This window comes from Varroa destructor, unplaced genomic scaffold, assembly GCF_002443255.2.
Source record: "Varroa destructor unplaced genomic scaffold, Vdes_3.0 BEIS01000002.1, whole genome shotgun sequence".
Taxonomy (NCBI): Eukaryota; Metazoa; Arthropoda; class Arachnida; order Mesostigmata; family Varroidae; genus Varroa; species Varroa destructor.
In genome coordinates this window covers 38,815,764-38,842,985 of record NW_019211455.1, presented here as the reverse complement: position 1 = coordinate 38,842,985, position 27,222 = coordinate 38,815,764, and the positions used below count along the sequence as shown (strand labels likewise).

The 27,222-nt window shown below is 40.6% G+C and overlaps 1 protein-coding gene and 1 long non-coding RNA gene across 2 annotated transcripts in view; one reads left to right on the top strand and one right to left on the bottom strand.

Annotated features, from left to right (window-relative positions):
• The window catches only part of LOC111245672 (histamine H1 receptor-like), a 156,417-nt gene that overhangs the window by 41,094 nt on the left and 88,101 nt on the right, over positions 1-27,222 (bottom strand). The gene's annotated exons all lie outside the window — the stretch shown is intronic.
• LOC147757783 (uncharacterized) lies at positions 12,397-18,964 on the top strand. The gene is made up of 3 exons (XR_015321596.1): positions 12,397-12,581; positions 13,376-15,574; positions 16,027-18,964. It is a non-coding gene; the product is annotated as an uncharacterized LOC147757783 (long non-coding RNA).

The window sequence follows — 27,222 nt, the reverse complement described above, 5'->3', positions numbered from 1 at the left end:
GTCAGTCCGCAAATATGAAAGCAACGTAACCCAATGTACAGCATTGATCCAGCGTTGAAGAAATTATTCCCCGGTAAGCAAAATATTGATCTATCGAGTGCATTAGAGCCTGAATTTACGGCACTTCACTTGATACAATAGGCAATTAAGCTATAGCTTAAATATTCAATGTGGACTGTAGACATTTTATTTAAAAATTTTCCATGTTACTAGAATTTTCAACTTTGTAGATATGAGAATATTTTCACTGCCCGATTAGAACTGGATAGGATAGCAGATTAGTTATCCAACAAACTAAATGCAAAATTGAAAACCAAACATTTTCATAAAATTAAATGAAGACACCGTAAAATTCTTATCCGGCGGGTTAAAGATTGCTTGTTTTAGCTCAGAGCACAAACGAATGTTATCCTTGTTTAAGCAGTCTTTTTTTAGCAAAATTTTACAGGTAGTAAGTTTCTTCAGGTACTTATATTTTACCTGTAACTTGTGAAATATCAAATGCAGCAAATTTCTCCTTAGTCTGTTGTGTTCACCTGGTATTTAGTCCATAACCGTTATTAGCCGATATGGACGGTATCCAAGGCTTACGGTGTTGTTAGACGTAACTAGCCAAATGAATCAATATTGAAGTAAAGTATTTTGGATTTAAGGTTTTTCAGTTCAAATCAAATAGTAAATTACCCTTCCTGTAGTTTTTGTGATTATGGTAACAGAGGATTGTTCTAGGGATTTCTGGTACTCGAAGCAACTGTCAATCGACCTTTCGGGACATGTTGGTCGTTGCAAGCGTGTACATCAAGTGCATATCTGATCCATTTCACGCATTTACGATAAATGGTTTGTTATCGAAATCGGTATCTACCTAGTCCTTGGCCGCTTCGGTCGACCTAAGAAGGACGAGGGCGTTGTCCGTAAGCCATATGCTCAGTAAGAGGACCATCATGAGTGAACTAAACTCAACAGAGCGCGAGCTGGTCCTAAAAAAGTAGAGAGCTGAAAAGGACACAATCTCTCATCCACGGCAACTTCTAGCAATAAGCAAAGGTCGGTTGTTGCTAGAAAGTAGCTTGTTTGATCGATCTGACTGCTTTTGCCTGTTTCTATTGCTTGAATAAGGCAGTACCAAGGATTTCATCGGGACCGTATGTCTGGCAAAGACGGACTTGATCTTATAGCTTCATTCAGTCTCCAGCGCCGCTGCTCATCAGCATGATGCTTGCCCACCCTATGACCGTACGATGTATTACAGCCACGATGCTATTGTAGATAACTTGGAACTTCCTTATTGGTAATCCTCAGTGATATTGGGGCCAAGTGAACTTTTCTTCTAACTAAAATAATGTGCGTCTCCAACAAAACGACGACCTGATTTTGGTAACATAACGTAATCGTACAATTTAATTCATTCGTAAACATAAAAACATGCGTAACTTTCCCTTGTACTACAGATATTGTTATTATCATCCAACTGTAGACTGTCAATTGACCAATTTCAAAACAGATTTAGTTTGATGTTGTGTACGACTTTTAAATCTTCCAATACCGTAGCTTTTCTGGCATAGACGAGCAAAAGTACGGCAGGGTATTAGGACTTTGTTATTTAGCCTATCTGTTCATAAAATTCTTGCCAAGATATGCTCTTACAGCACGATGATGGTGTACAGATGTTCCGTTCTGGCGGAAATAAAATTCGCCACCCTTTCAAATTCGTAGTAGAGCAAATTTCTGCAGTAAATTTAGGTAGTTAACACTAGTCTTCGTACTGTGTCAAAAGAGAACACTACAGTTAACCCTTTATTTGAAATGCCGCCTTGCACTACGGGTTTATATAGTAGCACTGTATCAGATGCACTGAATGTACAATTATAATGCTTACTTGTGCCATTTAATTTCAAAGAAACTTCATCGCTTCAATCCAATCCTCCTGGAGTCGTCTGTACGCGTTTTTCCAAGTGCTATTCTTAAAATTGTTTTTATTTTTTCGGTCTGGATTATTTTCGTTGATAGCATGTACTGTTGTTGAAATGTAACTTTTCTGTTAGCGACGTTTAAAAATGCACTGGATATGTTCGTTGCTCACAGCTTGATTGTTTTGGAATGTTTCAGTGAAGCTTTGAAGTGTTATTTTTTGAAAGTTCAGATCCATCCTTTTTTCCAAAGTGACCTAGCTTTAGTTACCGAGATACATTTTCTTAGTTACACTAACATTTTAAAAGAAACAAGTTAAAAAAAAGTTAACAAAGAAAATTACAATCTTATAAAAGGTGTACACATTTGTTTGAGACACCCCTATGTACATATATATATATATGTAATCCGAATACCCACAAGAAGGATCATCGTTATTTTTAAAGGTCTGATTTAGAGCACCAATAAACATAACGATGATTAGTATTGACTTATTTTTATCAAACCTTGACTTGGAGCGATTACGCAGGCATCAAATTGGTTAGTAAAATTGGGCAGTAACGAACTGCTGCGAACGTGACTCGTGCTCAGCGTAACTATATGAGACATAGAGGTCAGCCAAATGTAAAGCAAGTCACCTACAGAAGTGACTCGAAAGCGGGAACCTACCAGCCGATGATCCTGCCGTATGTATACACTACAGATATATGCATACGTATATATAGAAAGAGAGCGTATATAGAGAAAATGTGTGTTTTTTTCCCTGACTCGATTGAGTCAGGGAAAAAAAAACACACATTTTTCAAGAGTCATTACTCAAATTAGTATTCCCTAGTATTCAAACTAGATAGATATAGCATCTGTCTAACGATATTATTATTATTATGATTGTGCTTCGAAATTTTTGTTCACAATTTCGATATTATGCTGCATCGCATTAGAATTTATAACAGGTCACTTTATAAATAAATCTCAAACATCTGCCCATTATATTCGCATGCATCACCTGCTCTGGCTACTTTGCATAATCGTCGATCTTTCTTCAGCTGGGCATGTCTGGGAGTGTAAACACATGATGCAATACATTCTGCGTATGCATTGGGATGAGGCAAATGTTGACGTTGAGCTTTGGCGGTCATTTTTAAACCAACTTGTATCGAGATCGTCTGCTTTAAAATACGTTTAAGCTGCTTCTGCTTCGCCTTCTTCCGTGTATTATTTTTCGACATCTAAATGCAACGAACAAGACTTCGAACTTTGAAGTAGCATTAAGTCATGTCTACCGTACAAGCAGAACTCTCGATCTGCGATGAGAACTTGATGAAGATCGAAGAGTGGATCTATTCATCTGAATGTATGGACCTTCGGTATGCCGGTTATCTATTTGTTGTCTTATATCGTTGAGCAACCCACTTGAGACATTAGACAAGCTAGATAGAGCAGTTCCTAGACAGTTTCCATATCGGCTTCTAATGCAATGTCATGCCGTACAAGTCAAACAATACAGGAGCGATAGTTAGTTGCGGTAATGAGCCTTCCACTTAGCCAATTTTCACGCCCAAACGCTGGACAGGGCGGGGTTACGAGAAACGATACATATAAAAGTACCCTAGTTCTAACACTTAGCATGACTAAATATCTTCTACGGACTGAGCTACTCTTCAATACAAAACTGCAAATTACTTCGTCGTTCATAATAGTAATCATAATTACAGACGGCGGCAGCGCGAAGTGGTTGTGGTTCCCCCCTACTCTCGCAGTTCCGGTCCGCTGAAGTGATGAGAACGACGATTACGGATAACACTGGCATGGGCGGAAATCATCGTTGCCCCTTGCACACTCGCAAGGGGCCAGCGAGATGCACGCTCTAGCCATTTATTGTACATCTGTATTGCCTAAATTAGCTGCGTTGACATTCGTTTCTGACTAGAGAGAACAAGGCATCCCTCATACTTTCGAAGATAAGACTGATTATATTTTCGAAATAGATTCGAATCGTATTGGCGTCATTATCGTCGTAAAGGGGCATATTGTTCACAGTCAACGTAATCTATGCGTTTGGTATGGACCTAATATTATACATCAGTAGGATACAATATCATGTGACAACGTTCGAAAAAACAAAGGCGATTCAAATTGCGAGATACAGTTCAGCTTTCATACACATTTGCAGTTAATGTTTACTAATCAAGTTGACGAGAGATCCATGTAATCTCATGGTATTGAGGGTTTATAGATTCTTCTATTTATGTGACGACTCATCGTCGTTTTCGTCGGCAACGGCATTTGTAATAAAGTTAACAGTGTATTTCTCATTTCGTATGTACAGCTGCATCCAATATAAAAAAAAAACATAGTACAAATAGAGTATGGATATTAATCAGCCCTAGCAAGGCTTCTCCATCAACCACAGATGCACGTGAAGGACAACTCGAAGGCTTTTCGTTCTTCCCTGACGGCAGGAATAAAAAAGCAATTTAATTCGTCAAGACAGAGCTTTCTTTGCGCCGTCTTGTCTAGTAGTATCCTTTTCATAGTCCTGTTAATTATCAGCTTGATGAATTTGTATGAAGGGCTTGGCGGATTCATGGCAGTGGCGACGCTGCTGGCGGTTAGAACGGCAGTGACAATTGCAACCGAAATTACACCTACAGCTACTGTGGATCCAACTCGCTTGCATCGACAGCCTACTTCGAACGCAGCGTCCTACTATTGATTCCTGCCGTTTGCTTGTCGATTGCTAAAACCCACGGGTAACAGAAAACTGGCGCTGTCCGTCTCGAAGTTCTGTATGCTTACCAAAAAGAGAGAGCGAGGCAGGGGGAGAGAAAGGTGAGAAAGCGAGAGGAGGGTGGAACTTGGCACGGCACCTTGTCCGTCCACCTTAGCCACAAGTAGACGATTGCCCAAAGGTCAACGTCCGTTCTCGAATGTTTACCCAAGATATAGACGTATCGCACACCGAGACATACAGGTAGATTTATAGACATACTGATATGGCACATACATCCAACAGAAGATCGAGACATACGAATAGCATGTGTAAACATTGCACGTAAATGGTGCGCCGAGTAAAGTATACCGGAGTATATATGTATAATAGTTCAATGCGTCACTGATGGCGCAACGGATAGTTTCCCTATTGGCATGTACTGAATGGATAGATCACATTGTTACCACAAGAATCTATAGAGGGTACTTGAGTTGCAGGTAAGCTATACATATATATACAAATTACCACACCACTATTTCAGTTGCATACAATTAGCTGTACATTGGATAATTTCTTTTTAATAGGATTAGAGCCTACTAGGTACAACCGAGCTCATGAGTAGGTAGATCTGCAAAGGTCTTCGTAGAGACTAAAGGTAGCCAGGCGTTCACCTGACTTCTTAATAATTTAATGCTTTACGAAATACGTCGGAGAAGTATGAAATTAGGGATTGTCATGTTAGAGTAAGAGATATATTAAAATTCTTATCTATGCATAATAACCTGCAGCCAGGTGGCGTTTCATTTACGCATTACCTTTCATGTTGATGTGCATGTTGGTGAGCAATGCCAACATATTGGAGAGGTTCTTAAACGACCGAACGGCCGAGCTTACTTTGCCCGGTTCACTTTTGCTTCCGCTGCAGGCGCCTGAGTAATACTATACGTATGGTTGTATTAGCATCACCAGCTGTCACTGTAAGCAATCTCAAAGGACACAGCCCTTCCCTAGCAAAGATATGGAGCGGTCATTTCGTTTGCTATACAACGGTGATCATGAAACACGTTTACTAAGCACACAGTCAATTCACGAATAGTAATTATGAGAAACGACATCGTCACTTTTGCTGAAGACTCGTGAAGAAATTCCTCAACAACGACCTCAAAGCCATGTCGTGTCCACTTACCCCACCTTGACATGATGTTGCAATCAGCTTACGACATAGAATCATAACCCGAGCACGCAAAAGATTATTTTTTTCGGAGGCTAGAATAGATTGGAAGGGAAAAATATGTAAAGAAGATATGCTGCAGAACAATGCTAGCGAATGGCTTACTCTTCAAGCCAACTATGTCATCGAAGTAACACATGTGAGTAATGTTACTATTTTCCTTCGGCATCATGTTAAGATGCTACTTAGCAGTATATTTAGTGTTGACCTCCTTGACTGGTCAGGCAAATACTGCAGACACTTCATTGCTGTTAAAGAAAAGCACTTCTTCGCGATGCCATCATCATTTGAGAAGTGCTATGCCGCTTTTATCTTCTCTAACACATACATGCACAACAACCTCTCTAATTTTTTGCTCGGGTGCTTCTTGAATACTGAAAAGATAAAGTAGAAAACGAGAGTGTTGACAACGGGTCACAGGTGGCGAGATGTTACAGTTTTCTTATGCCGGCAGAACAAATCAGAGGAGACGTCTAGATCGTATACCTAGCTTACGTGATGTCGCCAGTCAACAGGCTCTAAAATGCCGGTCTGCTAGATCTAAGACACCCGGAAGAAAGTCCATCAGGTAGCAGCGTTAGCATTTTTGCCGTGCAGGCACACGATTTTTAATCTAGCGAACGATGCTTTGGTCAAGTGGCGCGTAGGACAATAGAGAAAGACAGGCACGCAGGCACGCAGGACAATCGTCCCTCCACCAAGACCCGCTGATCTTGCCGGACCTTTGTTGAGTGCGACATATTGCTCCCAACAGCAAAGAACTATCTATTTGAAAAGATAGAAGAGTTCTTTAAATGGGATCTGTAGTTTGTAGACGGCTTGTGCGCCCAGACCAATGGCACATTTGCTTTGCTGAAAATTTCAGATATATTTCGTGATTTTTTTAAATGCGTATAATGAATGAAACCCCCACCGAAGCATGTGCAGCATCAGGCGCCGGTAGGTGATGGCTGAACGGTACCAAATCACCAAATAATTTCCTTGCTTTCTAGAACATCGACTGGGAATAGCATTCTGTCAGGTCAGTTTCTCGTAATATTGATTCACTAAAACGGTTGTACAGATCAAAATCACCTCATGGGCCTTTGCGGACAAATTAATAGCTTGAATGATACTTACGTCGAGCCACGGAGCTTACAAATGCAGCGTTAACCACGAGTGTCACTCGACTGGATCCATACGTTACATACGTAAACGTTACGTGCAGATATATTAGGCCCATGTAAGGCATATAGAAACAGAAGGTCAGAGAACCCAACAGAAACACCTGTGACAACTAGAGATGTAGTAATAATGATTTGGGAAAGCCGACAAATCTTTCTTTTTTGAAAAAGTAAAACCTGTATTATTTAGCCACCGACCCAAACTTTATCTGATAGTATTTCCGCACTCACATTCATCCACTTGGCTGCTGCTCGAGAAAGAATTAAGCTGGTCATTCTAGTCATTGTTTGTCCCAATAGAATCAGGTTCAATTTAAATCATTTCATTATTATAGAAAACTCTATAGTTACCCCCAATGTCGTTGTAGCTATCGGATGTATACAACAATATGTAAGTTATACACTTCTTATCAAACGAGAGACCCTACTACCCGAAACCTACGTTAGAATACGTATTGGTATTGATTCCGAAAAAAACTCTCCATAGAGATTACATACAAATAAACCCACATTTGAAGCGTAGTGTGCCTTTTTATTGTGTTTAGCTTCATACAGAATTCTCTAGATACATCGTAAAACAGAGTATCCAGTTGAGTGCGTTTGTGCACAAATCGGCATATGATTTTTGGGCTATATTGATTATTGGTACGGCTGAAGCAACAAGAACCGTACGAGCGGAGAACGAACGAACGCCCGCGAACAATCGTATTTTCGAAATATTTCCAACAATCGAACAAGTTACAAGTTCCATTGTCCAATAATAAGGTTACGAAAATTTGCAAATTTGATTCGCGTGTTGTAAATGTGTGGTTTTTGTATCAGATTCATTTTCTCTGACGTACAAATGTATCTTCTTCTCCTTAAGGGTAGCGTTAATGCGGAGCGGAAATCGATTTTTTGAAACGTTTCAAGAAAATGGCGTTTTCTTGAAACCATATGCCCTATACACCCAACATGGAGCTTCCCATATGTAATGTAGTAAAAGTCGACAGATCTTATTTATCGCCTTATTTAGACCTTTCGTAGCGATCGAGGTGGCACCACACAATTGTGACCAGGACAAAGCAGTGACGAATACGTTTGTTAGGAGAAACCCCATTGCCACTGCGATTCGATTTACTGACACATTACTGCGTGATGTGGCAAAATAAGATAAATGAAATAATAAGAGATATTAAAAAATGGGTTATTTTGCCTTTTTATATTGGCCTATCGTTATGATAATAGGTAATTGTAACTACAAAACTAATTGATGAGCTACTTATTAGAGAAGCTGCTAACATTCTTTTTGATCTAATGTTTCTCCGTACTATTGACTGCTATTCGCTTTTATTGATTACAGTTCCATTGTACAATCCTTACTTAATAGAAGATGTCACGAAATTTATGACAAGTTGACGACCTAAGCCATAACAGAGATTTCATCACGTGTTTGCTTATGTAAAAATTTTAACGGTCCGACGTAATCTAGTTCTGGTCAACTCTGTATACGTATATGGCTACTAGCGACTGAAGCGGGACATCAAAACAGCTGGATGCGTAAATGTTTCTTTGATTTGCTAGTGACGCGCGTTGAATTGGTTTGGCATCAGTCCACGCAGGCCCATAATAACACACGCAGATGTTCACCGATATAGCCTGGACGTGGGTACTTCTCTTGGATAAATAGGATCCGCGGTAGAATACTTGACGGGAAATCCCCCAGCACATATCGTTTTCACGCTCCGCAACTTCACTCATCTTGAATACGGGTAGGTCTACTTCATTACACTATATCGCGTTTCATCTAAACAGAATATTGTATTTGCTATTTAACAGATATCCAGCTATGGACAGCTACGCTGACCGGACCAACTGCAACAAATTAACTAGCTTGAGAAAATGGTTAATAAATGTTTGCTCGTGGTTCATTACTTAAAAAAGGATTTTTTTTTTATACTATCTAGTAGTAATCTAGTAATGCTGTGCATAATTGCAACCAGCAGGGACAAATCTAGTTTTCATTGGTACTGTAATTTGGTACTTTGTGTGTTTCTCCTATTGATATATTGTAGCGCGTTATGTTATTGCCTTCAGCAAACGATTCTAACAGTCATATTATTTTCCCCAAAATATGTTAGCCAAGCATCGCTGTTCCTATATGATAATAACATTCGGCTTTAACTGTCGACAGTTCGACCTATCCGCTGTTTACTGTGTTCCACCTGTGTCGTTTGTCCCGCATCCATCCACGTACTAACGGATGATGATGGGGCCAGAAGATATTTGAAGGCTTTTTCTCGCCTTCTCTAGTAGCAGATTTTCGAGCGTTACATAGAGCTACACTATTTCAGGAAGCAATTCATCGAAAAACCTTTTCGGAGAGTGTCCGTTGTATCAAATTTGGTCGGGGCCAAAAAGTGGTCTAAAGGCCGCAGGCAGAAATAAACCTTTAACGAGAATCTTTCGAGTACCGTCTTTCATGGACTTCAGGAACAAACGAAGAACAAGTTTGTTCGCAATTTCCGGCGCACAGCGTTTCGGCTTTTTGCCCCCCTATGAGCATCCTCCGCGGTAGAGCTCAGGTCGAGGACTGCGCATAAAGGTAAACATACGTACTTGTACATATTATGATAATACCGCAAAAAGCTGTCTGTCGCCTTTGTTCAAAACTGCGTGCGATTATGCCTTTTAGCAATATGCGCAAAATTGTCTAGAAGTACTCCAGCGGATCGAAAATTCCTGAGTCACTTCTAAACTATGTGGCATTAGCGAATAGCTATCAGTAACTATATACTTCATGTCCTTAGCTAGTTATGGCTGACGAATGTAGCGAAGAGCAATGAAAACACTAAAGAGGCAGACCGCAAAAAAACAACAATTTGAAATCAGTGAAATCATTATAACAACGGAATTTAGAAGGTTGAAAAGTAGAAACGTGGTGAATGCACTTTAAGACCTCAAACGAAAAAAAACAAGTTATTGTTATCACGGAAGCTCTTGAGCAAACTAGACGGTGCGCTTTCTGTAGCCTTAATAAAGGATTCTACGAAGTACATGTTATCAAATTTAGATATAAAAACTGAAAATAAAGAAAGAAAGCAAAAAATCAGCTCTTCGTAAACTAAATCCACAATAACTGGAAACATTTATGGTGTACTCTAAAGACAATTTGCGTAACTGTTACCATCACAGAAATGGATCTTAAGCACACCGTCGCCGCAGAGAAAAAGCTTCCATTATCACATCAGCTTATTTTTCCGTCGTATTCAACCTCCCAGTTCGATTGCATCAGCAACAAAGCGTTGTTTAGTTAAAAACCTCTATGAACGGTATTTTTACTAATTCTCTACGGATACTATTAGCTTTTTTCATCCACGAATCTGAGGTTTCATTTTCGGAACTAAACGATGTTCTTACCTCTTATCATTTTGTAATATCACCTTATAGATAGCTAAAGACGTAGATAAAAATACTTCTTACATTTTGCCTGCTAATCGTGTGCGCTTTAAAATTTACTCGAGATTTTCGAGCCACTAAATAGCTCTAGCAAATCTAATGTAGTGTATACATAAACGTCAATAAACGTCGTCCACGAAAGTCAGGGTCTTGTAAAAGGAATCAACAGAAATAACTGCAATGTACGCCAAAACGGAAGATTGCTATAAGCCCAGTTGTTCTTCTTATCTTCTATAAATATATTTTTCTATTATTTTTGCCAATAATTAGCCTGCAAACAAAAAATCTCCTGATAGCACTAAATTATATATATATATATATATATATATATATATAACGTTATCCGTTTTAATAAACTGATCTGTGTTCGTTGCGGGTTTTGAGTATAAACATTTAGATCGATAACTACCCTACGGATTGACCATCTAGAGTAATTAATTCACGTTAGACTTTGTTATAGTTTGGGCGGGGTAGAAAACTTTCAATGTTTCATAGAATTAAAAGCTGGCAACCTGGCTGATTTCTTCAGTTCTGAATATTTTACATTTGTTTTATTGGTTAATATAAAGGCTAAATAATAGCAGGACGGCAATGAGGTTGCTTGGATACACATGGCCAAAAGCAAGTTTCATGGTATTTGTTTAATAGTCAATCCGCTTCGAAGTCTCTTCGAAGAAGGGTAGATTGCTACGATAAGACGAACAAGGTTCAAAATGACCTGTGATCCGAACAAGCTATCTCACTAAACTTTTATTTCGAACCGTATAGAGTTATCATTATGGCAACCCTTTTTAAGCATCAATGACCAGATGAGCAGGCGTGCATCCATGTTCACCTAGCGTCTTTTTTTTGCTTTGTCAACTGGTGATCAAAGTATCATCCAATTATCAGTTACTAGTCGAAAAATCCTAGCTCTTAAAGTTGGTTACCACTGCCCTTACTCGTATGATTCACTATGCATCTCTATTAAAGTGGCCTCAAAAGGCTTGGCTAAATAAATAATCGTATACTAGATATAAAAGTCACTGTAGAGATATCCTAATGAACAGCTGTTAAACTGAAGTATACATTACTAAGGTCACGTTATTTTTTAAACGGAACGCTAATCTAACAATGTCACTTTTTCGAGTAGCGAAACTGAGGTCAGGATTTAGAAAGTGGCCAAGAAGTATATGGGGCAAACCATATTCGAAGTGGATGTTCCTAAATAATTAGTATACGTTGTTAAGGAAAGGAGAACCTAATAGAGACTTGGAAGCAGCTGCCTAAACGCATACGAAAACTGGATTTTAAGGCTAATGAATAAAGCTTTCAACGTAGGCTTCAAGGTTATTCAAGGGTGGAATTTTAAATCACTAACAAAGTATACATTTAGCCACCCAAGCCTGCGTATTCTAGAGGCTCGTGTATTTATTTCATATTTTTCGCTACGGTTGTGCATCAATAATATATATATACATAATTTTATTTTTGTATTGAATAACTTACCTAGAAACTTTCCGCAGCAGTGCACTTTCAGGCATATTGTATATATTTTTCTTTTGTTTTTCTCACTTCTCTCGCGACGTTTCAGACATGGTCAACATGTTCACATAATGCATATGCTTAAAAGAGCGTGACCTGAGCTAACTTTATTTCTAAATCTTGAAGGTAAGTTGTGTCGATTTCCAACGTCTAGGTAGATATACCTTGATATCGTCGTTCAGTTCCATGTCTATGTAAAGTACTTTTTGTATTTTACGTCCGATCTTAAAGCATTACCCTTCTGTCAATACAGCCAAATAACACGCGTGTTTTAAGCCAATGGCAAAGACCGGATGGCGACATGGAATTTACGTGACCTGACCTGCGATGGATACGTCATCGCATTTGTGAAATGTTGCAAAATTGATCTCATTAGTATGCGACAACGAGGAGCAGACGATTTTGCTATACGATGTTTAGCTTTAGATTGCAACATGTTTACTTGCTAATCTCAGGGACACGTTATAATCTAGGTTCGAATCCGGGCGTGGACACACCTCGTTTCATGCTGGGAGCCAGCCGGCCGTCTAATGGGATACCTAACGCCGATACCAGATGTAAAGCAGAAGTTTAATCGAATGAAGATTCCGGCCACGGACAAGTAGGTGCTAATTCAATAGAAGTAAGAACTTTTTCGGGTTCATCACGTTCAGTTTTTATGATCCAACATTTAAGAATATTCGGTGTTGTTTTTTTTTTTTTTTTTTTTTCGAGATTCACTTCTAACTACAATAGGGCTTAACATCGAATTATAAACTGAAAAGTACAAACAGTAATCGTGCCGCTTACTAGTAAAGGGCTAAAGGTACCATTCACACGGACCTCCTCTATTATTCAAGCCATCGTTTTTTAAACTACTAGCTTGCTGAATACATTTTGACACATATCGTTCCACTGTTCATAGCTGATTTGGCCTAAAAAGCTGAGCATAGATTATTAAAGCACATAGATCAGAGAAATCGGATGCACTTGCTATGTTGACGCGACTGGACGACACACACTCTCAGGCTGTTCCACCTGATCTAAATAGGGGAAAAAAAAAAGATCTTTTAATTTGCTACGCCTATTTCAAGTAATTTACGTATCTAAATATGGGCATTTTGTATTCCAATAGTTTTAATTGTTGCGGTACGCCACAGTGAACCCGATAAGCTAAGGTTATCATAGCGCAGTCCAGGAAGCTGCGTTGGGTTTTCTATTCTGTAGTGCGTCCAGTTCGTGTTGATATCGCATAGTACGCTCTCGTTGGAACGGTGCGTAACTTCATGCTCGAAACATGTTCGTAAATCATATTTACGCCAGCGTCAGGATGGTGAACCTTCTTCGAACAAAATCGCTTATAGATTCATTCTAAAGGTAACTGTTCCCTCTGATATCTCGTAATTTTATTTACAGATGTGGATCAGATACACAGAACGCCGTCCCGGTAGCATGCCTATTGCGATAAGCCAAAGCAAGAAATAAGTTTAATATTCGACAGTGATATTAAACTTTGCTTCAGACGACTGACGAAGCAAAGCGTGCATACGTACGGTTTCGGAGCCAAAAAATAAATGTTTCAAGCCTTACGTCAGGCACCGGCGTTAGCTATTAGAGCCGTCGACTCGATTTTAGCACGCAACAAAACGCGTCTACGTCCGGTTTGCAGTTTATGAGATATACCTGTTATCACTGCGCAATTACGGCGACGTGGTATCGAACCTGCACCTCTGATGTTTCGAACTGTTAATCTCTAGCATGTTACCGCCACATCACTACCTGGACTATGACTGATAGAATAGAATATGCTAAGATAAGAAATAGTTAAAAGTAAATTAATAAGAATAACGATAAATGCAATAATCAGTTAATGAGAAAATCTATTAGCTGGCCATCTTGTGGATAAAAACCGATACCGAAACTACCGATAAAGTGAGCGTCCTTAGGTTTTAGAATCTGGCACTGGCTCCGGGTATTTCTTTCACCTATGATGAACACTTACTATCAACGCTATACGTAAATCTTGTTTTCATTGCACAATGAATTTTAATGTTTTCATTTGGATAAGTTATTCGAGTAGGTTGAATTTCCTTGATTTCATATTCAGAGTGCCCACAAAGGCAATATGAAAGGGAACATTTCCAATACATGGGAATTTTATTGCCTATACGCATTCAGAAGAATGAATGTCCGTGATGTAATAACTACAAAGTTGGTGAAGAGAGTGCGGTCGGTTTTAGGCGGATACTAATGGAGCAGCCATATCTCTGTTGCTCGTGGTCGTCTAAGCTATCAGCTGTAGGATACAAGATTTCGCTGTTGAGCTGACTAATGAAGTAAGTAAGCCTCATCTGTCTTCGTCATCATTTTGTCTAATATTGTGGAGTTTCAACCCGAACTCCACTTCTCTCAAATCAAAGACCAGGGAGCCTACTCCTTCGACCAGTAAAGAGTGCAGCTTTTCCCCATCCCCAGGGAATAGATTACTTCTACTACAGGTGCGTTAAATTACCACCAGCCTCGTGACCACCATTACCGCTGCTGCCACCATCGCAATGAGTTGACCATTCAGCCAAGCGCCTTGGCACAAAGCAAACGTCGTATGTTCTTCTTTTCATGTTGTCGGATAAGGCGGTATTGCACTTACTCTTTATATATATACATATTTATGCTATTGCCAAAGGCCAATTTCTTATAGCTTTTCGTTCATCCTCTCAGAACTCACCAGTCCGCTTCTATTCTTTGCCCGAAATGTAGTAATGCCGATTATGTTTTCCTTGTATATATATATATATATATATATGTATATACATTACGACCGAACTGTTGTGCGGAATGGCGCCGGTGCACTTCCCTTCACCCAGTTCCAACGCCTGGCTGTCGAGCATCTTTCGAAGTCCTTTTTGCAAGATCTGGCGCAGGCCTGCAAAAAACGTGAGAGCTAAAATTGCCCAAAATGGCACAGTAACACTGTTGTGTGCTCTTTTTCCCTCTTCAGTTTTCTGACCTCTCTAGAAAATGGCTGTTGTAAACGATAAGTAGACTTGTTGGTCTACCGGCAACTCTGATCCCGTACTAAGACAACACAGCATAATATTGGCAGAGAAGCTACAGGGAGCTATATCCATCTCAGCGCTGTCCTTGCATACGGCCATCTGAATTGAGAGCTCTTTTGGGCGACTTGGCAATGCTTTAGAATTCTGCATCCTGCACATTGACACGCTATAGTCTGACTCCACTGTGGCTAGCGGTAAGCGGAGCTTCAGAACTTCAAGGAAGAACAACAAGGTGAACTTGCACTGGCGGTTACTGAGCTTAGGCAAATGTAAATGTAAGGGTAAAAAGTATATGATGCCAACATATGTCCACTAGGGTGCACAGCATGCAAGCACTCTTCAGAAAACGGAAACGAGGTGTTGGCTAAAAAAAGTATAGAACCGAGACTAGATGGAAAAGGTGTTTTTCTTACGACATCCGTTCGGCTTTGGATACAAACACCTCGAGCTCTCTTCGAAGCAAAAAAGATCCCGAAACTATCTAAATCGTAAAAGGGCCCTTACGCAATTTTAATTCGCCCTCAGTGGTAGCAAGTGGTAGCAATCGAGCAAGATTTCGGTAAATTTTTAACTATCATTGTTCTGCTTCCAATCTAGCTTTGTTATCTCGTATACGTTTATCCTAACTAAAGCAAATATGAGAATCAGTCAAAAGCTATCTGTCTAAATGTGAATATCGGGTCTCAGTGTTGTTTTAGGCGCGACCCTTTCTTTTGTGTAGTTCCTGATAAACATTAGAACGACGTGAGTCCTGGTCAGCTACCTTTTGCCCCACGCCCACTGTGTGGATCAAGCTCACGTGTCCTATTCTGTTGCCTACTGTTAGTTGTTGCCAGCTCTCTAGTTGCAGCTTCGCTTATGAATGTCTCATTAGTTAGAGCGTTACATGCTATCATCTCACCTAAGTGTCCCTTCTAGTTTGCCCACAGAATGAATAATTCGCTAACAGACATGTTACTGTTCTATGACGGTGGAAAACGCAATGACATGATTGTTTGGACTACTCTGGAGATAACTGCGTAGCACGTTCAATACTGCTTTACCGTTGGCCGATTAATTGTTTTTCTTATGCGACAAAAGCTCTACGAGATCGTTGAACTGCCGATATCAAGCGAAATCGAACAGGGGTAAATACGGAGCCCTCTGGTTTACAAACAGACACATGGAATGAAATAACCCACGAAAATATAAAGAATAACCTTACGTTGTCGTTTTATTTTTAGGTATGGACATATGACATTAGAAAGAGCTGCCGGTTAGAGCGTTGTCAGTGGTCAGCTACAGGCACATCGACTAGTATGGATTTGACCACAGATGCACTGCTTGTCCGCTAAATAGGCATAAAAGCTTCATATGAGTCAGCGCAGACGGCGCTGAACATTTAGACGGATTATACTCGCTTCAGACAAGAGTCCCAGTCGAGTTATATATTAACACATGTATTACCTTAATATTCGTATATATAAACTGAAACGGTGCCTGGCAGAGCCTTAGGCACACAAGCAACTTGCACAGGCGCACTCACGTAGTCGCGTTAAAGATAGAGTCTGCCGACTTAATTTCGAACGTGAGTAAGAATCCCACGACTACTTACAACGACTCCTTTTCTTTATTAATCGATAACTGCCCCACTAACGTTTAATTTATTATGGGGGTGCGAATCATTATAGCAAATCTTTGTGTAAATAAATAATCGTGGGCAGTTGTTTATGAAAACGTTGCTCAACAGCAACTTAATACATCTTTGAGCTGCTAGAGCATATCGTGTAGTTATATCTCTATTGGTCCAAAGTCTACAACTGTATAATGGTAATTTCACCTGTGTTCCTGTCCGACAATCAAGCGTTGTAGGACAATCCTCAGTTCATATTATAACATGCGGTTAACGCTATTACCGTAATTTTATTTAAGGGCCTATGCATATTTACCAACCATCCGTAGAGATACGAGTACTCTAACGTTTACCTACGCTTTATCGAGTTCCTGATTTAGACTCGAGAAATCAAGTAGGACATGCTGTAAGGATGCAGACGAATGTTCATCCTTAGATGTGGATGAAGCCGATAAAAAATATATACGTAGACATTCCAATGGAGGAGAGAACTATAGCGTACGTGAAGTTTTCGCGCACGCCCGACTCATGTACCTTCTGTCCTTGAGTTTTGTTGTAAGGCTAGCAAGGACACCGTTTTGAAGGTTAAAGGAGGCACCTACTTGTGTCTGTACATCGATGTATTTATATCTGCATGGACAAGGCCCACAAGCGTTTACTGCAGTAAACCTTTTATGCAGTTAACATGGTTGACGAGTCTACCGACAACGTGTCGTCGACGTATAGGCAGAAGACATGGTTGTGCCTTTGCATGTTTTAAGCTTTTTTGTTGAGGGGATACTCCGTTGGCGTTTGACTCTTAAATGAATATGGCCAATGCTTTTCCCCTCGGGGGTGCTGTCTATCGACCCACTCGAACTACCGAATCCGCTGTAAAGGACCACCTAGCTTGTGTGATTCAAGGGGTAATCGCCAAAAAAAAAACTACAATGTTCACTTTAAACAAATATTCAGTGCTAATATAAAATTATATGCGACGACCCCCGACTTGTGTGCTTTCGTGCTTATGTCTCTCAGCGTGTTTGATGATCACCTTCGCATAGTATGTAGCGAAGCGGCAAGTATTACTGATAGAACTCACCAGTCTATACTTCTGGATAATACTTCTGCTTAATTTTTACTTGTATTGAGCGTTTGATAGTTACCGTGTTTCCAAATTCTGTTTTTATGAGGTCTTTTTCAGCTGTGCTGTAAGGTACCGCGGAGCCTGGTTCAGACAACACTATCAGTAGTAACGTAAAGTAATTGCAAACAAAGGCAAAGGACTGCAGATTCATCTTTCATTATTGCCTTTCTATCACAAAAATGTTTTCTTCAAGGTCGCTTCCTTTTCAGTGAGAGGAGTGGTTGATTGCTTTCTGATTGACGACGAGTTTGTAAACCTCGAAATGAAAGTAGGATTTTTTTATATACCAGAAAACATCGACAGTGTAATTCCTGTAAGACTTAACAAGGGATTAGACTATGTTAGTGCTATAATGTAGTCCTGCCTTGATGATAATGGTAGCTCTGCTACTCACGAGCTCACGAAATGTGTCTATGATTTTTTACATTGATGGTGTCTTAGCAACGAAATTTAACCGATCCCGGTTTAAACGAATCGATACGTTAGAAAATATGATAGCTAGCAATAACTATGTATACGACAGCGGAATATTTGGTCGTATTCTAGGTTAGTAGTTCGCTGACTGCTGTTTGATCACATCTTCATTGTCTATTTACACAAACTCTGACGAAAGTTGATTTCTAATAACCTGACCTACTATTAAATAAGAACCATCTTTATTGTATAAACGGTAATTAGGTATGAATTCTTAGAAGATCAGAAAGCAAAATGTGTCGTCCGTCTTTGATAATAACGAAAATTTTTAACCGATCTTCCCTATTAAGACCAACGACCCACCTGATACCGTTGGGGCTAAAGCTTGTTCATAATGCGATTAGATAAAATGAGAGACATTGTTAAAGTGTTGGCTATCGAAGGTACCAGAGAATCTTTGATCAGCCGAGCACAACTCAGAAATGTACCAAACCAGAGTACATTTTTAGAGTGAAATTTTACGACATCCAGATTTAAATAATCGGATTTCGTTGCTTTCTAAATTCAGGCGTTTGTAGCTTTGTCACTTTCGGTCGTCGAAGCTTTTTCGTGGCTGCTATAGAACACAAGCAAAATCCAGACTATACTCCATATACTGGTTTGGCTTTGGATTACAGTAAACGAACGTCACGTTTGTTCATTATTAAAAAGAAAAGTTCTCTAAAGAATACGAGGCCATTTGAATAAAGTGAATAGTAAAAATTATCGGTTGTGCCTGTTTCTGTGTAAGTAGCTGAAAAGCCCATCAAGTCAAATAGCCCTAACCTAATCCAGCATTTTGAAGTGTGAACCCGCAACGCAAGTCATTGCTAACCTTACCACTAGTCTTGAAATAGCCATGAGAACTTGACCAGGTAATGTGTGGGAAACAACCAACAAAAAGATGACGGTTACCAATGGCCAGAGTAGGCCATTTGCGGACAAAATTTAGCGACCTTTTTCATACTCTCATCATTTTATAAGCGTATAGAACGGTTTATACTCTTAGCTATCCCCTATGCCTATCACAGCCGGGTCGAATTTAAGCGGTAAGGTCTGTTTTTGCATATTTGGCGCTAAACTAATACAATAATTACAAAAAAATAAACAATACAATCCACAATGTAGCGCTAGAATGGTATGGTGTAGATAGAGAGCAGAAGCGAACGCCGATAAACGTGATCTCTTTTCAAGACGGTCATGGCGGGAACGGGAAATCGCTTCCTCAAATATAGAATAGAGACATTTTTAGAGATGATGCTTATAATATATAGACTTGTCTAGAGTTATAACGCACTGGATAAATTGCCGTTGCTTTTAGCATCTAGGTAGTAGAAAAGGTAATTACCATCTTTCTGACCAAGTGACTTCACCAGGCCTTATGTCGTAGATCATCTGCGTCCTGTCGGGACAAATAATCATTTGCAAATTGAGATTTGGCAGCAATAGATATGCTGATATTGTTGGAATATTCTTATTCATACTCAAAAATAGGATTCCATAATGATAAGTGAAATTTTTACAAAAATTTGCTCTCGTTTATAATTTTGTTACGACTAAAGCACAAATGCTAACCAGGCTTATTACAAAATTTCTCCTGTTTATAGTCAGGACGGGTTTTCAAGAAGGGGGACCGGCTTAAAGATTGTTTTGTCGCTGGAAATTTCGATATGAGAGATACTTCTCGTAGTGGTCGACCAGTTAACGAAAGAACTGTTGAAATGATTGCAAAAGGAGAATAAAATCAAAACATGAGCAGCTACGATATCGCCAAGGGACTAAGCATTTGCGGCTAAGTAGTTTAGAACCATTTGAAAAAGAAGGCCGGTTACAAAAAAAAAAAAACACGATGTTTGAGTGTTACACGAACTGATGCAAAATAAATTGTCACCTGAGAAACTTTACAGAACCGCAAAAGGACCGAGTCATCTTTGGAGCGGGTGATGAAAAGTAGATCACATACGGTAAATAAGGAAAATATACTCCACACCTTTTGGCAGAGCCCAAGCTAACAGGCGATGCTACGTGTTTGATGGAACTGGAAGGGGATCGTGCCTTATGAGTTGCTGCTGCCTGGAAACATGATTTAGTCGAAATTTACAACTAACAAGATTGCAGCTGGTTATTGAAATTAACAGAAAAAGCGTTGTCTTCCACCATGCCAACTGTGGACCACACACTTCCTTATCTACCTAGAAAAAAACGGAAAGAGCTTAAATTGGATTTTCTTGTGCGTGGGTCTTGCACAATCCAGCAATCATCTGCCTAATTTTCTGCAAAATTCTTTTAGTGGTGTGAATTTAATTTTAATGAAGAAATACAAAAATCCTTTATCATAATTTTTCACTCTAAAACCACAGCAGTCTTACAGCGATGGGATTATGATTTTGCCAGAAAAACGACAGAAGATAACTGATAAACATGATGGACAATTAGTTCCGTATTTTCTTCAATTTTTACTTGAAACGGTCCATATTTTTTCGACAATCCAATACGTACATCGATGGACGAAGTTGCGACCCGCCGATTGACACAAAGACATTTTCGATTTAACTAGCGAAATTAGGTAACCACAAAATGCGTACACATTTTTCTCGCATTCATTTGGTTGGAACGTTCGAATCCTTACTACCCTGTACATCGATAAGCGCAAAAGATTCTTAGTCCCTACAAGTCGCTGAATTAGGCGCGGCGTGAGAGAGAGTGTAAGTAGAATCGGCAGTAAACTTACGCACAGTTTTTTAGAACTTCATCTGTGAACTGAGTTTACGTGGCCTCTATTTCGATTAAGCCAAAGAATAGCTCGGAAACCGTTTCTGGTTCCTATTTGCAAACCCTGCGGGGGTAAGTGGCGCAATTTTCAAAATGGACCAATAGCAAAATACGACCACTGGAACAGGTGAACAACACAGCAATGACTCCAGGTCCTTAATTCCTAAGCAGGCGAAAAAGGGCAGAAGGATCTCCTACGTCAGCGGACCCGGACTCAAAAGGATCCTGTCTTCTATGTGTACACTGTGCTGAGAGACTGCAGGCCCTCACCTATGCTATAGTAAATGCAACAGAGTATTATATGCCGCATGGCGAATGGCTGATGAGACCGACCCGCGGGCTGAGCCAATGGGAAGATGTCAGCTTGCCCGCAGAGAACTAGTAAACCGAACGATTTGTAAAATATATGGAGACTACACCGGTGGAAAGCAAAATAATGGCGTTCGTCACATTCGTATTGTTGTGTTGGAGCTTTGGAAAGTGAAACGGAAACCTTTAAAAGCAAGCTGATATGCCGTCAACCACGCTTCCTGAGGATGAAAGGATGGATATGCTCGAACGGCAAAAAATTTATGATTATGTTTACGAAGACATTGTTAGCTGAGGACGCTGTCGTCAAGTGTCTTAAAAAAAAACATACATCGCACATGGATACATGCACCCACAAATATGGATAAGGGATAAGCACCTCGAAATTTCAAACGACCCGATAGCCGTCTTTTTACTGCCAGAGTATAATAGGTGCGTATAGCCATAATTGAGTTACTTGCTGTGAAGCTAAGAAAGCTGTAATAACTGGAGAACCAAGCTGCATGTCGAACTGTAAGGCCGCTAATGGAATAGTTGACGGAAGGGCAATTCAGGAGAGTACGTTTTTCGCCGTTTTGCCTTTCTCAATCTAGTAACGTCAAGCTGTTGAGAGTAGCTGATACAAGTAAACGAGTAATGTAGCTGAAAAGGTCGCGTGTAACATCGCAGGGCGAGTCAAATAAAGTTAAGGGATGAGGATCAGAACGATTCCGAAGTTTGGTGTGCACACGAGTCGCAGGGGTATGTCTGTAACGGATGATACGCCTCGACAAGACTCCGCTACAATACAGCTTGCCTGCTAGGGTGCAGGAGGTCAGAGAATCTGTGAGTTTTGTAAGGGGCGCACCAGAGAATCGTCGCCGTGCCAAATCCCTAAAAAGAACGTTTCCTCATCCAAATTGACCTAAACACGTGTTGGCACCCACCATGGAATTGTTGTAGCTCGCGCCATGACCGACAGCTGAAGACGTCCTGAACCAGGTCCTGCTCGCACGGAAAGCATAGAGTTGTGGCGTTAAATTTCACAGTCTGTCGTGAGCAGGCTTTCAGAACGCGGGTCGAGGTAGAGTCGTCGGAAACGGTAAAAATCATTCTGTGAAGCCATCGGAGCCCTCTACATTAGCATTACTCGCACCAGAAGATTTGGGTTGCAGTCGATATCCTTGTGCTCACGGAGACCAACCCATCTAACTTGCAACCAGCCCACTTAACTTACTGGAGTATATTTCGTTCTATGCCATGCGCAGAGGAAAAGGGGCCTCGGACGTCTCAGTGGGGAACCTCAGTATTTTACAATTATTAAGTCGGGGACCTCATTCATGTAAAAGACAATGTCATGGCCTTGTGTGATCCCAGAATGAGGCTTGTGGCGACGTATGTGCAATCAAGTGAAAAAGCAGTGCACCCTTGTGGAAAAATTTGTCGGCGGCCTCCAGGTCGTGGCGGGCCTTACTTTCAGCACTTCCATAATCGTGACAGGAGACTTCAATGCTCCCTGAGCCAGCTCGCGGACGTTAGGCCTTTGAAAGACACCGATGAAGTACTATTGCTGCGCAGTCTTCCTTGGCACAGTACAGATGCTTGTCGGTCCTGCAAGCAGCTATATTACAGATATCCCTGCAACAAACGCATATAGGTAGGGATAAGGTAAAGCGCGTAGGAGGTAATCACTCTATTTTTAAAGAAGGACAGCTTTAAGCATACATTCCTGTCCGATTAGGCTTCAGGATCCTTTTAGGACCATCGCTTGTTCAAAGGAATAAGACTATTGCGTAAATCGGACCCCAGAAACGCTCCTAGAGCAGGTTCATAGGGTTTTCTCAGTACAAAACTCAATAGATTTTGAGGTCTATCCTTGTCATCTCATCGAAATATTGCAATCTTCAGTTTGTTTGATCTGTCTTAGTAGATATCGGCTATATTTTAAGCACTACTGCCACCTTACCCGAAGCGTTTAGGGTACCATTAGGCTATTGGCAAAACTACAACTGGCAACGGGGTCTTTGGCCGCGGCGTTCACAGTAGTCTGCCAGAAGACGTATGCCACCCAGTATAAAAAGTATCTGCAACAGCCAAAGGCTATTTTCATAGGCATATTTTCAAAAGGAGGGGGAGCGTCAGCCACGTACGTGGTTGTGGTTCTTGCAGGCCTACATCGTACTCCATTGCCTTGTTACTACTCACTGACGACTTCGCTAAAATGTCGCCCTCTAGCGACATTATACCTCAGGAGTTCTAACCGCAGAGCTTAAATTTAGACAAAGCGACCAAAGGGCCAGAAGTTTGCCATTCTGGAAGTGATTCAGACGCTCAAGAGCCTACGCTCACTGAGAAGTTGCTGGGCAAAAGCGGATTTGCAATGAACACCTCGTGCCGGCGTGGAGCTGGCCCAGTGCTGGACGGCTCAAATCAACCAACGTCGCTATAAACTTTTCTCGTATCTTCTGGCAAGAAAAACCAAACGTGCCTCTCTCTAGAAAGTGTGAATGCGACATGCAAGGATTCAGAAAGGGACATTCGATTGTAACGACATGCAAAATTTTCCTCGCCGATATCCAGCGAATTTCAAGTAGCTCTAGTCAATAAAAAGACTTTGACGCCGCCTTTAATTCCGCCTTAAAAAATACAGACTTCAGTGTCCTCGTCGATTTTGGCGTTTCACCGAATGTGCTTACCTTAATAGCACCGAAATTTTAGGTGAACAGGGTTACAATTGGTGATGAGATGTCGGAGCTGCTAGCGTGCTCCCAGGCTACAGGTGTGGCATAGGGTGATAACCTAAGCCATCTCCTTTTTTCGGTCCTACTTGAAAATTGCTCCGATAAAACATGTGGGCTTAGAAGTATGATAAAGATTCTTCCCTATACGAATGATTTAGTTCTTTATGAGAACTGAAGCTGACAGTCAAGTCGACCAAACTTAGTGATATCTCTTGAGCAGACCGTTCGGTAGCAGACCGGTGGTCGATTCACCTACCTAGAGTCGCTGATCATGTGTAAAGGCCAAAGTCCCTTCCAGTATATTACAGAAAGTGCCAAAGAAAGCTTTGTTTTTTCAGTCCCTAATAATTGCCCTTTCAACGGCTTTGCAACATTTTCACGTCGAAGTTGCGCTAGAGCTTAATCAAGAATCATCTCACAGTGAAGAATGTCGAGCATTAGAACCGTAGAAAAGTCTCGTCCCTCGAAGGAGCCTTAGGATCGCAGCAGACAACCCGTAACAGGCTTACCTATCTCCTGGTGGCGACGTCATTTCACCTATTTTAAACTCAGCACTTTAAGAAAGCCCGACAAAATAGGATTGAAAAGTCACAAAGGTCGAGGCCAGAATTACAGACGTGTAGTGACGCCCTGTGCACTGTACCGTCTTTACCATCATTTATGCAGTGTGCAGGAATTTTATGAATCTGGTGAATAGGTGTAGCCAATCGACAGACTCAACCGGTAGCTAACCGACAAGTGGTAGTGTCAAATTGATTAACGCATGTGTCTTATGGCATTAGCTTTAGCCAGGCTTATGAGGTTGTCATATGTAATGCATAAGATAGCATATAAAATTTGGTAATTCGAAATTAGTATAAGTATGTATATCTTAAGTTTCTGGAGCGCCACCTGACAACAGTGAACGAGTTTTATATATAGCGATATTTCTTACGTTTAGAAACACTTCTAATTTCGAAAAGCTTCTGCTGTCTGCCGATTATGATATTGATGGTAACGAAACGGAATAACAGTGAATCGTTAACTTTATAAGCCTTTTTATGGTATCTATTATTTTATCGAGTGTTTGATGTTCACCGCGTATAATCATCAGCGTGTCGTCGACATAACAACAAAATTCCTCCTCGAAAAATAGAAGCTGTTGTCATTTAGGCAGTTATCTTGTTCCGGCCCGGTATTCTTCTGTACCTTTTGGAGTTTGTTGGCGAAGTAGCTTCTGGGTTAATGAAGATCGTATACAACATTACTCCATGATTACTGTTGTCGTTGAGCGAGATCTACCACCTTAGAAATTGGGTTGCTTAGATAAACGCGTTCTACATCAGTTTGTCTGACCTGTAGTCCCTCATGAGCGCCTATGGCCAAAACAGGACGTATCGTCTCGCTACGTATTTGGCTTGGTTGTCTGTCGAAGTCTTCTTTTTATACCCAACGGCATACCCAACGGCTGATGGACTCTTTTTTAAGGCGTGATAATTGCAATACCTTAGGCTTCTTCAGGATCCAGACGCGGTAGCTCATAACTCCATCATTATAGTCGACGCTCTTTCGCCCGACAAATGAACTAAATACGTACTACTTTGATCCAATGGCGTGGATTTTACTGAGTGACTTCGATTGGAGCTAGATCTATAGATAAATCGACAGTAGTGACGGGAAGCGCTAGAGCATGGTACCGGTGCGTCCTCTAAACGCTTGGGTGTCTCTGAATTTGGTGTTAGTAAATTTGGTGAAATCGCGGTTCCTTTTCTTTACTGGTTCGATTACTCTCAGTTGGTTCAAGTTCAATTTTGCTCCCAGATCCGGTGAGTGCGCGACGAGCTGCGGGATTTCGAAATTCCCATTAATACACTGGTTTGCGGTTGAAAACGCTCGTCATAGTTTTTATCTGTAGAATAGCCTGCCATGTTTCGATAAGGAAACATATGCGCTTTTACTTTAAAAAATCGTCGGGTATGCACGTAAGTATACATGCACCCTTAATGATGGGTTATCCCTGTCGCACAAATCGGTATGTGTTTTTAAGCTCGTACTGCACGAGGTTTATGATAATATGTTGCCCGGTGTATCCTCGATTCGTAGTGTATTATTCACAAGATCGACGCTTTTGTGCTGTAGACATTCTACCAAGTTCTGATTATTTATGCAGCCGAACATTTTGTAGATAGCGCTTTTAATTTCGACTTCGACAGCGTCATACCCTTTATCTCTCATATCGTTGTTTTTGTATGTTGGATCGTGAAAAAGTTTCAGTTGCAGTAGACCTCAAGGCGGACGTGTACTTCGACGGAATAAACTTTTTTTTTGCCAATTTCAGTTCATCAATTTTTATCGATTACCTGAGCGAATGAAGGCAATTTGTAAGACATTTACGTCACGTAAAGAGCGTTGTTCTCTATACATTTTCGTTGAAAACGTTGTCTACCATCTGACCCTATCGCCCGTGCCAGGTTTGGTTTTAATATTTTGACAGTCCACGCGAAGGCCACTCATCTTGACTACAATTTTTCGGTACGGCTGGCTTGTTCCTTGTTCCGGGTGGCCTAAACATATAACTCTTGACTAGCGCTTTGTTCAGGTTTTCGGAAAATTTTTACTTGGCCAGTTAAAGCTTTGTACAAAAGTAAACCATGCTGGCGGAATAGAATTGATTTGGTGGTTAATGAAAAAACATTTTGGCTAAGTCGGTCAAGGGTAACTATATATAGCGAATATTAGGGTTATTAGATAATGGGACGATGTTTACGTTTGCCGGTCGTATGAGTTAAAGTTCACTGTAAAGGTTATTTGGATTTTTGATGGCCGTTTTCTGACCTCGTATTGTAAGTTGGCTGTATATGTGTGTGCCTTCGTGCCATCGTCAATTTGGTGCCAATGTCCTTAAGGCTTAACTACATGGCGGATGTCGATGTTTCTTTTATTAATGTCACACTGTGTAGCTTTGGGCTAATCCTTTGATCGAGCGTATTTATAAGAAGTCTCTGAGTTGTAGGATTTTTTGGATTGTATTACATTCATTGCTTCATTTGCCCCGGTTTTGCGCCACCGGCAATTATTTGGGGCATTATCTTTTCTGTGACTACTTTTCAACAATCTATACGATTTCAACTCTACTACGATTTTTCACAAGAAGTAGTTGCTCACACCCATATGGCGCGTGGTGCTTCCTCCGTGGTTTTTAGAGCCATCTGAAACTATTGTGAGCTCAAAATATT